At 41.1% G+C, this 14,873-nt stretch overlaps 1 protein-coding gene across 2 annotated transcripts in view; it reads right to left on the bottom strand.

The window, feature by feature from the left end:
* Positions 1-14,873, bottom strand: part of LOC149315693 (thyrotropin-releasing hormone receptor-like) — a 54,025-nt gene that overhangs the window by 34,987 nt on the left and 4,165 nt on the right. The window lies entirely within an intron of this gene.

The raw sequence follows: 14,873 nt of genomic DNA, 5'->3' as shown, positions 1-14,873 counted from the left end.
CCAAAGCCTCAACAATAGATGTCTTTCAGAGCCTTTGAAAGAGGAGTATATATTTGCTTTAAAAAAAACAAAACACCAAAATCCTGTAATTAATCACTCTTAGAAAGGAAATCTTTAATTTCACTCCTTAGTATGGTAACAAAGTAGAACCAAAGTAATTTTCAAAACCAAGCAAGCATGTACTTTAAAGACATGTTAAAGTTGGATCCTTCCAATTCATCAACTCAGTTGATATCAAAACCACTATAGGAATGGGAAATGGGAACACCTAAAAACCTGTACTGATACATTTCATCCTTTATGGATATTCTATCTTGGACCTCTGAGCAGCAGTCCTGACCAAAAAACAAAACAAAGCAAAAACAAAATTCAAAGAGATTGGAAAGAGTAAAAGCTGGATTAGGATATCTCCATAAACACCAGTCTTTTGGCAGTGATTTGAACAGATACAATGGTTTTCTACACATACTAAAATACAAGTTGATATTCCAGCTGCTAAGTAAAATTCTTGTGCCTATTTTATTGCAACACTTTACAGGGCCTGTAGCCATATCAATGCACTAGACTAGGCCATTTTCACCACTGTTCACAGATACAGTACCTGCACATCTTGGCTTGTATGTAAAACCTTTCTTCCGCCTTTGTCACTTTAACTAGTCTTTATGACAGTCATTAAAACTGAACTTCACCCCATCATCATAACCTTATGTTTTGAATTTCTATTATAATTCATGACCCTATCCTACCATTGGCAGATATATCTGTCCACAGAGACTTCTCTCTATGCGTCTGATGAAGTGGACTCAATGTCAAATGAACTAAAGGGTTCCTTTATAGCTTTTTATGCCGATACAGACTAACACAGCTATGTCTTTGAATACCAAATTCACTAGTTCAAGTTTGCAGGTATAAGCAAGCATTTCCTTGAGAAGAGTCCTCTGGGCATTAGCAATAAGGCAGTTACTGAGTGGGAAATAATCATCTGGGAAGTCATGGAGATTCCAGTTGTTCAGCTGCGTTCATGTTGACACGGTGGACACCTGGTCTCTCATCATGTAGCATGGATTAAGATTCCTTGGTCCATGAGGACAACAGATTTACAGAATCAGAGAATTTGACAAAGGAATCTCAAAGATAATCTAATGTAACCTCTACCATACTTTGGAAACACTGCTTTGAGACTACAACTCCCAGACTCTCTCAGCCACCATGGCCAGACATCCAGAGAAACGAACTAGCAAGACCACCTCCTGAGTATTTCTTGCCTTTAAAAATTTGATCTATACCCACACAGTTTTAAAAAGATGGCTGGGGAATTACAGAAGCTGTAGACTTAAATACACTCAAAGCTCCAGGTCCAGTCTGATCTTGGAAGCTCAGCCCTGGTTAGTACATGGTTAGAGGACCACCAATGAATATCGAGTGCTGTAGGATTTATTTATGTTATGTTATGTTATTTCATTTGTATGCTGCCTTTCTCCCAGATGGGACCCAAGGTGGCTCACAGATAAAATTATTTCAGAGAAACGAACTAGCAAGACCACTTCCTGAGTATTTCTTGCCTTTAAAAAGTTGATCTATACCCACACAGTTTTAAAAAGTGACTTTTCTATGCTGTGGTCTCTGGTTTTCAGTTTAGGAATCTTGCAGCTGTAGCATTTCTGACAGATGGCTTTCCTGAGTCTGCTTAAATACACTGAGAAAATGTGAGTCCACTGGCTCCATCCTATAGCAAAACAGCTCTTACTGTTATGAGGTTTCCCATAATACTGAACTAATATCTGCTTCCCTTCCAGGAAATTTCTTCTTTTCCATCCAGTGTATCAGGTCATGCCCCTCAGAGGTTGTCAGAAAATATGTTCTCTTTTCTCTGATAAACTCTCAGATATTTTAAGATAGCTTTCATGTCAGTCTTCTCTTCTCCAGGCTAAATATACACACTTGTTATATATGATTTTTGGAAATGTTTACTTAATGGCATGATTCACTGTAATTTGCATGGATGATGCAGCTTTTAGTTTAATACAGCCTACTGATTCCAGACTGATGTGGATTTTCAACAGTCTGGTCAACAAAGAACTGAGCCATAATTGTGCCATTAGGCTTCATTGCTCAACCCCTCTTTTAAATCTCAGCATTGAATGTCTAAACTGTTGCTAATGGTCATAATTAATGCCATATGTGGGCTCCCTTTTTAAGATGTGAGATGTAAAATTAGAATTTTTTAACATTTAAACATATTTTATTAGTGTGTTAACCTTATTATTAGGGTCCTCTTTTTCCTCCTCCTTCTCTAATTAGACTGAGTCTCTACTGCTGCTGTTTCCCATTTAGATCAACCCTTTTCACCCTTGTGTTCCCAAATATCATTAAGCTGTAACCCTCATTGTCCCTGGCCATTAACAGTACTGGGGATGATGAGAATTGTAGGTCAGCATCTGGGAAGCCACCATTAGAGAAACTGATTTGGATGGACACAGAGAACTTCCCTTTCCCTCTGTCCTCAATGCAATTTGCACAATTTTGGGTCTTCAGTTGTAATGCTCAGGCTATTGATCCCATGTTCATTATTTACACAACTTGTTCTCATTTTCCAAACAGCCAAATGCAAATTAGACCATTACAGTTTTGAAGAAGTAGTAAAATAAGGGTACTTGGGAATTCCACTGCACAGAAAGGTTCTGGACATTGCTTAATAGCAGCTTCATGAGGCAATTGTAAATTCCCTGAAATCTCCAGACATGTTAGCTTTACACAAGAACGTGAATCATATTTTTTTTTTCATTAAAAAAGGAGATAGCTACAGGCATTACAAACTGTGGTCCTTAGTGTTGTTTGACTACAATTTCCAGCATTTCTCACTATTCTCTATCTTGGCTAGGGCTGATGGGGCTTGCAGTCATACCATCTGGAGAGCTGCATGTTGCGCGCACACACACACAACACACACACACACACACACACACTTGCTATTTCATGTTGCACAAATGGACATTTTTCAGACATCCAGGTATCAGATTTGACCTTTTATCTTCTCTCACAATATCTCTGACCATCCCAAACTTTTTTTTTTAAAAAACCTTACTTTCTTGGACTATAATGATCAGAATCACACAGCTGGAACTAGCTGGAAGATTCTGGACATTACAGCCAGCATGAATTGCCAAGAGTGAGAGTCAATAGCTTTTAATGACTGTGTCTATTCTCTGGAAAACAGCAAATCTTTCAGTTGCCTAGCAGGAAAAGTGACCTATCTGAAATGTGGCAGGGTTAATCCTCTATGTAGGGTATACTGGATCAATAAATTAAATGGAGATGTGAGGAGGAGAATATAGTTGCATTTTGGTGTCTCAGTTTACATCAGTGGGGAAAGACTAACAGATCAGGTCAGTTTAGGGATCTAGACTGATGTAGATTGAGGTTGGATTCCAGATCTGAATGAGTAAAACAGGTTCCAAACTGAATCAGAGGCACCCAAAAATGCATGGGGGAGGTTGAAGGAACTGGGCATGTTCACCTTAGAGAAGCAAAGACTGAGAAGTGACATGATTGCACTCTTTAAATATCTCCATGGCTGTCAGAGAGAGGATGGTGTAGGCTTGTTCTTTGCTGCCCCACAGAGTAGGCCCAGGTCTAATTGTTTGATGTTATAGGAGAGTTAATTTCGAGTGAAGCTTAGAAGGAACTTCCTGACAGTAAGAGCAGTTTGGTAATGAAATCAATTGCCTATAGAGATGGTGGGGTCTCCTTTTTTGTATGTCTTCAGAAAGAGGCTGCACAGTAACTTGCTGGAGATGTTGTAGCTGGAGATCCGGCAATGAGTAGGGGTTGGCCCATGAGACCCCTTCTATGATTCCATCTGATGCTATGATTCTGTGAATGCTAACTGACTGTTGTGGCTGGTGGCCAGCAAGAATCGGCATGGATGGATCCCTGAACAGGAGCACTTCACACTGCTACTGTTACCTAATTGCAGAGGGTCCCCACAGGGCACTCACAAATTGTACTCAATAGGGAAATTAATTTAGCTGAGTTGGAAGCAGTGAGAAAACTTTGGCAACACAAAGCTGGGGGCTCAGCCTTTGTATAATGGTTTCTAACCCAGAGAACTCCAGAGGCAGTTTTCCAAATTAATTTAATTTATCAAAAAAAGAGAGTTCACATACACAAGCACACTCTTTCTCTCTCTCTCTCTCTCTCTCACACACACACACACACACACGAACTAATGATGCAAAGGTGGAAGATAATAGTGAGTAGCAGGGTAGCTAAGAGATAATACTCTACTGAGCCAAAGCATAGCTCCAATTGTGGGATTACCAGAATGAGGATGGCTCATTGGCTGCCTGTGATATAGAGGGTGGCCAACTACTGAGGTGTCCAACTGAAATTGAACAGAGATTCTGACCAGCTTCAAACTAGCATCTGGGCACATGTATTTAGAACAAGGATGAGGGCAGTGTTTCAGGAGTTGAAAGGGTTAAGCAGCTTTTCCAGGGGAGAAGAATGAGGTGCAATATTCAAGAGCATCCAGACAATCGGCATGAATGTCCTCAGACAAGAAGAGTTTCATTCCCAAAAGGAAACTCCCTTTGTCTGCTGCATGGAACAAGTTTCCAGTTCCAGCTCACCACTATTACTCCTTTAGTGAAGGGATTATGTTGATTCAAGTTTTAAGTGATTTCAGCTAAATGCCTTTGGCTTCTCCCATGTTGAGCCATCTGGATGTCCCAATAAGGTATGATTGGTTTCCTGCACTGGGGAGCCCCTCAGTGGCTACCTGTTGACAACCTCCATTTTTGATATCAAGGGTTACAGAGAGGTCGCTGAGAACTGGATCATGGGGTAACATAGCATTTTGTTACAGGTCCCACATATCTACTGTACTTAAATGTAAACCCACTTGCTCATCTGGGCTTCACACACAAGCAATGTCTCACAATACAGAATACAATCCTGGACACCTTTTTAACTTTGTGAGATATTAATTCCCATTTGTTAATGTAAATGCTACTAAACAGTTTTAAAAATCAGGTTGGATGCAATACTACGTTATCTGAAGAGCTGCATGTTGTCCACTCCCTGCTATCGCAGAAAAAGCAATTTTCAGCCATCACTTCTCTCTCCCTGATGTCCCAGAGCTTAGATAGGTTACTTTCTTGGGGAACATCAATGCAAGTGTGACATTGGATAGCTGCATGAATATCTGCAAAAAATATTTGCACCAAAATGTGATAGTCAAGGGTATCTGCATATGTGTCAGTGGGTATTTACTGAAGCACTGTTTGCAAATTAAAAGTAGACATGCCGGGGGGGGGGGGGGAGATAAGTGAAAATGAGCAAGAGAGACTAGGGAAGCACAAAACATATTGTCTCAGGTTTTCAAAATAAATAAATAATGGAAATAAAGCGAAAAAGCAATATTTAGCTCTCTAATTCTGACTCTGACAAATGCACCTGTCTGTATATGCCGCCACATGCTGGTTTCCAATAACTATACATTGATCTAACCAATTTTTCCTTGGAGCTAAACTCATGTCTGATTAACTATTAAAGGCAAACATTTCTATGGGGTCCTGGGAGAGTTTAGTGAGCAAAGTACTGGAAACTAGAATTATTACACTGTTTCAAACAAAATGCAGTACAAAGTATGACTATGGCTGCAAAATCTATACATGCAGAGGCAGAATGACCAGCAAATGTATCTCTCTTTGCTCTCTGATATGGGGAAAGCATCAGCTGGAATCCTATGGAGGTAGCTTTGACAAAGTTTTGAAAAAGTTGATTTTTTTAGACTATAGTTCCCAGACTGTCCAGCCAGCATGTTGCCATTTGGGGAATTCTGGGAAATGTAGTCCAAAATTAACATTCTCACTCTCCAGGTTTGAGAAGACAGACTTCTCTATCTGCAGGGAAGGCAAGAAAAAGAGGAAAGGATCACCTTCCCAGGAACCACTGTATTCCAGCCATTAGATCTGTTTAAAACTACACAGTTACAGCACTTTGATCCCACTTTAACCATTATAGCTGCAGTTAATTCTATAGGCTCCTACAATCAATCATTTGGGAAGGAAATAGAGCTTTCTGACAGAGAATTCTAAATGTGTACCACGGGATTCCATAGGATGGAGCTATGGCTCTTTAAAGTGGAATCATAGTGCTATAATGCTGTAGTGTGAAAGAGACCTGAAAGATTAGAATACCTTTAATTTGAATAAAAATATTTGGGGAAGCTATGTTAGTCCTGCAGCAAAATATAAGAACAAGAACAATACCCCTCACAAAACAGTTATACATTTATTGCACCAACTAACAAGCACAAAATGCATCATATAGTTGATATAGGTGATATTTATGTATGCACATATAGCTATATTGGATACATACATGCAAATATGCTATATTTGATACACCACAATACATCATGATTATCAAATACAACATGAAGTACCTTTAATTGTAATCATTCTCACTGCAGCAAAAGTTAAACTACAGAAGAAAAAAGAAAATTGATTCTGATAAGTACTTAAAAAGAACAGTAGTAGGCAACCTGCCTTCCCAACACTTTTGGGCTTCTTCCAGTCCACCCTAATTTGGTTACTGGAATGAACTGAACAGGAGGCAAGAAATGGGTGTGCCACAAAATCTGATTGTCCTGATGCATAACTTATATTTAGGACAAGAGCCAACTCTTTGGCAGGACATGGAAAAGTGGAATGGATTCCAGTTGGCAAGGGGATCAGGCAAAGCTGCCTTTTATCATCCGATCTGTTCAACTTGTATGCTGATCATATCATACATAAAGCAGGATTAGACCTGGGAAATTTTCAGATGGGGGAATAAAGTCAGGAGTAATACTCCTGGGATACTTGCGTGATTGTGCTGAAGATTTTCAGATGATGTCACGTTCATCCAGGACTTATCCAGGGAAAATCAAGGAATGTTCCAGCAACAAGCCATTCACGGGGAAGTCCCATGAATGGTTTGTTGCTGGACCAGTCCTAGATCTTCACTGGATAAGTCCTGCATGAGCGTGATGTCATCTGAAAATCTTCATCGCAATCACGCAATTATCCTGGGAGTATGCCTTTTTCTTCCCCAATTTTCTCTCATCTGATAATGTCCTTGGAGGAAGGAGACATAAAAATTGGAGAAAGCAGCATCAAAAATTTAGGATATATGGGTGAAAGCATACTGCTGTAGTTGGAACTAAGAGGGAAAATTAAACCTTTGAGTAAAACTCAAACACCATTTTGCCACGATTACACCATGCCTGGATTACCATAATGCAACTTCCTCTGAACAAATCTTGGCAAGAAAATCCCATGATTAAGGTCTCCATAAATAAGAAATGACTTGAAGGCACACAATAACAACAAACTCTAGGTGGAGTTACCTTTGGAAAATTTTCAAAAACTTCTCTTGGTGCCAAAAGCTGCAGGCAGATCAATTGTTGCTGATTTTAAGCTTTTGTCAGCTGCCTTGGGTCCAAATTGGGAGAAAGGCAACATATAAATAAAAGACATAAATAAACTGGGGCTGCTACAGGAAGCATATGATTCATTTGCAACAACAGCTTCACTAGTTACTGGTGTGTTTTGGAGCACAATTCAAGTGCTGGTAATGACCTCTAAAGCACTATATAGCCTGGGTCCATATTATCTGAGGAACCATATTTTCTCACATGAAACACCTCTGCACCATGTTTTAAGACTTTCAGGGAAGACTAGCCCACCATCCTCACAGATGTGTCTCATGGGAAGGTGAGAGAAGGAATTCTCTGTGGTTTTTTGTAGGTTTTCCGGGCTATGTGGCCATGTTCTAGAAGAATTTCTTCCTGACGTTTCACCACCATCTGTAGCTGGCAAGATGCCAGTCACAGATGCTGGTGAAAGGTCAGGAAGAAACTCTTCCAGAACATGGCCACATAGCCTGAGAAAACCACAAAAAACTATGGATGCTGGCCATGAAAGCCTTCGACTTCGAATTCTCTGTGATTGCTCTCAGACTCTAGAACTCCCTTCCTTGGGAGGTTTGCTTCCTCCATGGGAGTGACTACTGAAGACAATTTTGGCAATGCTGGGAACCTTGGAAAGTAAGGCTGGATCCTCACTGCAGAAATAATCCAATCTTACTCCACTTTAACTGCCTTGGCTCAATGCTATGCAATATTGGAAGCTGTAGTTTGTTGTGGCACCAGAGTTCTCTGTCAGAGAAGGATAAATGTCTTGCAAAACTACAGTTCCCAGATGTTCATAGCATTGAGCCATGGTAGTTAAATTGGTGCCAACTTGGATTATTCATGCTGTGTGGATGCAGCCTAAGTGATTATGGGGCAAGGGTTTTTAATCAACAGGTGGTACTCTTCTGATTTCTTTCTTTTGTAATGGATATGTTCATTTTTTAATTTTTAAAATTCAATTGATAGCTTAACTGTATTTTAATTTTTGTAATTTTTGCAGTCTGTTTTAATTTTGTGAGCCACCTTGCATCTTAGGGCTGCAGGGGAAATCAGAAAACAAGCAATCAAGCAGCTGGTTACTTGGGGGAATATGTGAGTACTGTAATTTAAAGCCATCAGGCCAAGTTGCTAAAAAGAAAAAAAGCAGAAGGCCTCCCCCTACTGAATGAAAAATGTTATAATGACTATCCAAAGGGATCTTGTAGGCAGCACCTTTGAGTCTTTACTGAAAGAAAGAAGCTGGTATCTTCCCTGGACCTTCCACTCCATGCATCTGAGGAAGTAGACTCAAATGTACGAAAGCTCATGGTACCAGCTGCTTTCTTTCAGTTAGGCTAAAAGCTCCCTTTCATATTGATTTTCCAGACTAACACAGCTATGTCTTTGAATTCTGTTACAATGGCTGTTCTTAGTTACATACCCATCTACTCTACAGTAGGCTTTCTACGCCATCAAAGTGTACCTCAGTCGTATGTTAACCTTTGCAAATTGCCCCACAAGTTTTTTGTTTGTTTGTTTTTTGGCAGTGGGAATAATTATATTCTTTTCTTATGGGGACTTCTATTGTAATAATTTTCAGAACAAGTGCTGTGAAATGGAGGAAACTCTGTTTCATTAATGGCTGTGCCATAATAATATGTAAAGATGCACAGAGGCCACATCCTGGGGAAATCCCAAAGTGATCTGTGTTTGTAGGCATCTTCTGTAAAGATGTCCACAATCAATAATATATTGTGCAGGGATGGGGCCAGCAACATGGCCCCACCACCCCCTAATAGAATGAGTAATGTGTGAAGGGACTTACTGTTATTCATACTTTATAATAAAAGGGGTGGGGACTGTGCTGTGGGGTGCTATTGTTGGACTTTTTTGGATTACAGATCCTGGATTCTCCCATACAGCATGCTAAAAAATGACCTTTCCAAGCCTTGAAGGTGAGATATTATGGTAACTGCAGTTCAACAAAGGAAAACAAATCAGGCCCTATCCCTGGTTTACATTATGCTATGTTTTGATTTGTTGTTCAGCTGCCTTTGGGAAGCATACCAAAGAAAAAATGTTCTTATGTTATTTTTCTAAAATTCAAAATGTTGTTCTTGTCCTGAACTCATGTTCAGCTTATGATCAACAATATTATTTTCATAAATAGTGTTGCTGAGCCCCTCACATCATATCCTATATTGTGCATTTGGGGTTTGTGGCACAAATGTAGAATTTTACTATATCATCATCCCCAATTAAAGAGTGACTACCATGTAGACAATGTCAGAATAATAAATGAAACACTATAAATGCACAACATTAATATATCAAGGCAAGAAGAAAATATATAAGCCCCTATTAAGTGAATGCAAAGATGGCTATAAATTAAGGTGGGTTACAGACCGCCGAAAAGCGGCGGTCTGCTGCCGCCACCGGTTGCAACATCCGGGAACAGTTCCCGTACGCTGCAAAGAAGGAGCATGAAAATCGCGCTCCTTCCTGCACCCTGGAAGAGATGCCGCAAGTGCCAAAGCGCGCACTCGCAGCATCATTTCCGGGGCGCGATGTGCAGATGCAGTGCGTCCGCTACGTCAAGATGGTGGCGGCCGTGTGGAACGGCCACCATCATTTCGTATGGACTCAGTCCGTACTAGGGTTAGGGGCGTCTGGAAGAGACGCCCCTTTCTAACCCTAGTACGGACTGAGTCCGTACTAGGGTGCCCGTTTGTAACGGGCCTAAGACACTTTTGAGTGGTAGATCCTCAGGAGGCTCAAATACATAGGAGTCTTGGTGGTCCTGATCCTTGGTGCTTTATCATTTTTCAGCTGGTGGTATGCTCAGCTCTTCCTATACTAGACATGGAAGTTGGCGGCCTTGGACCTTCATGCTTACTCTGTTCCAGGGTCCATGAACACAAACACATTTATTACCCAAAGAAATAATCATCTGGAAAGGTCCTTTGAAGAATGAAATTGGAAGAGTTATTTATTTAATTTCTGTGTTCATTCCTTAGCAGTGTTCTTAAGCTAAAGGCAGTAATTAAACTTGAACTCAATTTGAAGGAAGCCAGTCCAGTTAGCATCATGCAATCTAATGCTCTCCTAATCAGGCACATAATTAACAATTATGCAGTAACAACAACTGTCTTTGCTCATACACATTTCATGTGCGCACACTTCTCAGCGTGTGGAGAAAAGTTCTTCTCTTTACTTGAACATCAGTTGAAAAATATCAGTGTCTGTTTTGAACAAAGCCAGATCCCTGTGGGACACTCAGCCTGTGTGGCTTTCTTTCTGGAAAGTGTGAGAAAGAGAGAAGATATTCCCCTCTGGGGATCATAATTTCTGTTATACTCTGTGTCTGTGTAGATTAATGTGTGTGCATATATGTACATGTATACATGTGAGCACACATATAATGACGGAGACTGAGCTGCAAAAGAGATTCAAGAAAAGCTCTTTGCATGAGCCACAGAGTGGCCAACCAAGAGGAGAGAAGGAACCCTGCCATGCAGTGAACTCCACTGGCTTTCAGTTCTGTCCATTCTTGGTTTTGTCCCCTGTAAGTGTATTTATAAATGTTGAGGTATCCAAATTGTTGCCCTTCAGGCTGGTCTGACTGTGGTCTTCATTGCAACAGTTCTTGTAGTTAGAAAGTAAATCGTTGTACTGATCTATAACATTAAAAAAAGACACCAGATCCTATCTTAAGGCACCAGATCCTGTCTTGAATTCTTCATCTTCACTTTAACCAGGTCTTTTGTAGCACTAATGAATCCATCACTACCAAACACACAGCTTCCTTGTTCAGAGACACTGTACACTCACCTGGAGCCTGACATCACAACTTTTCATTCAAGCTTCGTACAACATCTGACTGGACAGATGTTGAATATTATATTGGATCTTACACCAACTTTGTAATCCACTCCCCAATGAATGCTGATCATACATGATTTTGTGCATAACTACACTAACACACATATTCATGTGGGTTTGCATTCTAGTGAAGCATGGGATCTCATTTGGGAGGAGACAGCCCACCCCAAGGATCATAGAATTGTAGAGTTGGAAGAGGCCAAAAATGCCATCCAGTCCAACCCCTTGCCATGCAGGAATACACAATCAAAGCATCCCCGGCAGATGGCCATCCAGCCTCTGTTCAAAGACCTCCAAGGAAGGAGACTCCACCACACTCTGAGGGAGTGTGTTCCACTGTCAAACAGCTCTTGCTGTCATGAAGCTCTTCCTAATATTGAGGTGGAATCTCTTTTCCTGTAGTTTGAATCCATTTCTCTGGATGCTGTTCTCTGGGGCTTCAGAAAACAAGCTTGCTCCATCCTCAATAGAACACCCCTTCAAATACTTATACAAGGCTATCATATCACCTCTTAACCATCTCTTCTCCAGGCCAAACATACCCAGCTCTCTAAGTCTCTCCTCATAAGGTATAAGGATACTGGTGGTATCATTCACTGTCCCTCCCACTTTACTGTCTGAGGCCCATGGTGATCTTGGCTGCCCCCCTGATTTTCCCCTCTTGCCAGCATTCTCAAATGACTGGCCTTAATCAGGAGAGTGAATGATGTGGCTGTCCATATGTTGTTGGACTGCAAGTCCCAGCTAATTAGCATTGCTGGGAGTTGCAGTCTAATCCCATCTAGAGGGCTGCTTAATTACCACTCTAATCCTAAATCAAATTGCTAATTCCATTTCAAACACATCTGTTGAATCACTTGTTGAACAGTAAGTCAAAATGTATATAAACCCCACTGAATGAATGGGTCTGCTCTAGTTGGACAGTTAGATCTAGGCTTCCTCTGACCCCTCCATTGCTCTGTCCCTTTTTGCTTTTCCTGTCATTTTCTTATTCCCAGTTCCTACATTACATTAATCTGAGAGATTCTGATCCTTCATCCCTGAACTAGAGGCTGAGTTGGTGAGCATTGTGCATACTGGGAAAGTAAAGAGTAATGGATTCTTCATGGCCTTCTCACCTTTGAAAGAGAATATAAATCATCCTTAGATTGTTTGACTAAATGCACTGCAACCCCTTAACAAGGAAGAATGGTCCAAATGGCCCAGAGCCTAAGAAAAGCCAGCATTAACACGTGGAGATTCACAACAATAGCAACAAAATCAATCCATAAAGAGAAAGTGTGGGGTGCAGTGGCTTGAGTGTTGGACTACTACTCTGGAGACCAGGATTCAATTCCCAGCTCAGCCATGAACCTCACTAGGTGACCTTGAGCAAGTTGCATGCTCTCAGCCTCAGGGGAATGAATCTTGCTAAGAAAACCCCATGATAATTTCACCTTAGTTGCCATAAGGTGGAAACAATTTGGCGGTATACAATAACTACAAACTATGCACCTAACTGGGTGGCAGATGTTGGAAGTGCAACAGCAAGATATGGGATGACAGTAATATGTGCCACTAGGGTTTCCATATCTGATGGCCAGGGCCCTTTTCTCTGGTCCTCAGAATGAGGGGGAGAAATCTCAGGGCTAACATGCTGCCCTGAGAAATGTATGTACAGTATATATGTTTTCTTCATTTGTTAGGCTTTGTGTATTCTGTTTCAATGGCAAATTGTGCAGCTGTTGATGCTTAAGGTACCAAACTTTATTAGACCACAAGCTGAACATGAGTCAATAGTGAGATGTGGCAGCTAAAAAAAGCCAATGGGATCCTAGGCTGCATCAATAGGCATCTAGCTTCTAGCTTGAAGGAAGTATTAGTACCACTCTGTTCTGCTTTGGTCAGATCCCATGTTGAATATTGTGTCCAGTTCTAGGTAGCATAATCCAGGAGGGATGCTGACAAGCTGGAACATGTCCAAAGGAGGGCAACAAAAATGGCAAAAGATTTTAAAGCCATGGCCTATGAAGGGCGGCTTAGGAAGTGGCCATATTTAGCCTGGAGAAGAAAAGGTTAAGAGGTGGCATGATAGCCCTGTTTAAATATTTGAAAGCGTATCATGCTGAAGATGGAGCAAACTTGTTTTCAGTTACTCCAGAAGCTAGGACATGGAGCAATGGATTCAAGAGATTCCATCTCAAACATTAGGAAGAAATTCAGTGGAATATGCTGCCTCACAGTGTGGCGGACTATCCCTCTTTGGAAGTTTTGAAACAGAGGATGGATGGCCATTTGTTAGGAATGCTTTGATTGTGTGTTCCTGCATGGCAGGAGGTAGGACTGAGTGGCCCTTGTGAGCCAGCTCTATGATTCTATTACCTTACCAGTGGCTGATCCTTATAACATCGCCTTTATGACCTAGACCTAGACCTATGCCCACCCTCAATAATCTACTGGTCTAAATCTATTGGCTACAGCAGAGTGGGCAGATTACCAGCAGCAATCATTGGCAGCTGTGAGTAAGAATGGTGTTGTTTTTCTGGATTTTGAGCAATCTATTAGAGATCCAGGAGATCAACTTCATTCCTTTCCCCAGGGGTTTCTGGTTGCTTCCACTATTTTTCCTCCCAGAAAGAAAACAACAGCAGTGACCTATAGTGAGTGACAGCTGCTAGTAGCATGTTGAGCAAGGAGCTAGTGAATAACTGCTGTTGTTGGTGTTGTTGTGTGCCTTCAAGTCTTTTCTGACTTATGACAACCTTAAGGCAAACCTATAATGGGGTTTCCTTGACAAGATTTGTTCAGAGGAGGTTTGTGTTGCCTTCCCCTGAGGCTGAGAGCATGTGACTTGCTCAAGGTCACCCAGTGGATTACATGGTTAACTCCTTATGCAATGTCAAAGTAGAGGTGCGTGCGTGTGTGTGTGTGTGTGTGTGTGTGACATGTATATCACCAACAGGACTTCAGCCATTATGTATACCTATTTGTGCACTCCCAAATCCTTCTGGTATTCTGAGTATAGTCAGGAAACACATGAAGCAGTTCTAGTGTGAATCAGCCCCTTTGGGGGCACACATGGCATTTAGCAAAGTGTGGGTGTCTGCCTCAGGGAGCAAGTTTTGAGGCTCTGGTAAGAAGCAAATGATATATTCTTCCTGGGGGAATCATTTCCCCATTCCTGTTGGGACAGCCAAACCTGATAGACAGATGGTGCTGGCAGATCTTGGGAATAATTTGTTTTCATGGGGAGGGAATAGAACTCCAAGAATTCCGTATTTAGCTTGGCTGCTGGGGTAGCTTGAGACTCTCACTGTTTCTGTCATGAATTGGTGGTCTTGGCAGTTCTTTTCCCATTTTTTTCTCGTATAGAAACAAGCAATCTGTTTTCCTTTATTACATTTGGGCTCCACAATCTAAATGTAGAGGTGTGTAGCCCTAAGAATGCTGAAGTATCTACCCAGCTGAATGCAGAAACACAAAGCATGAGAGGCAACCTGTCATTTTTTCCATGACTGCTGCAACTTGCACATTCTTCACCAGATACAGATGTACAAAGCAAAAAATAAAA

This window comes from Sceloporus occidentalis, unplaced genomic scaffold (genome assembly GCF_023333645.1).
Source record: "Sceloporus occidentalis isolate IW3139 unplaced genomic scaffold, rSceOcc1.0.p SCAF_3, whole genome shotgun sequence".
Classification (NCBI taxonomy): Eukaryota; Metazoa; Chordata; class Lepidosauria; order Squamata; family Phrynosomatidae; genus Sceloporus; species Sceloporus occidentalis.
Note: the sequence above shows the minus strand (reverse complement) of the source record. Positions and strands in the feature narration are given on the sequence as shown.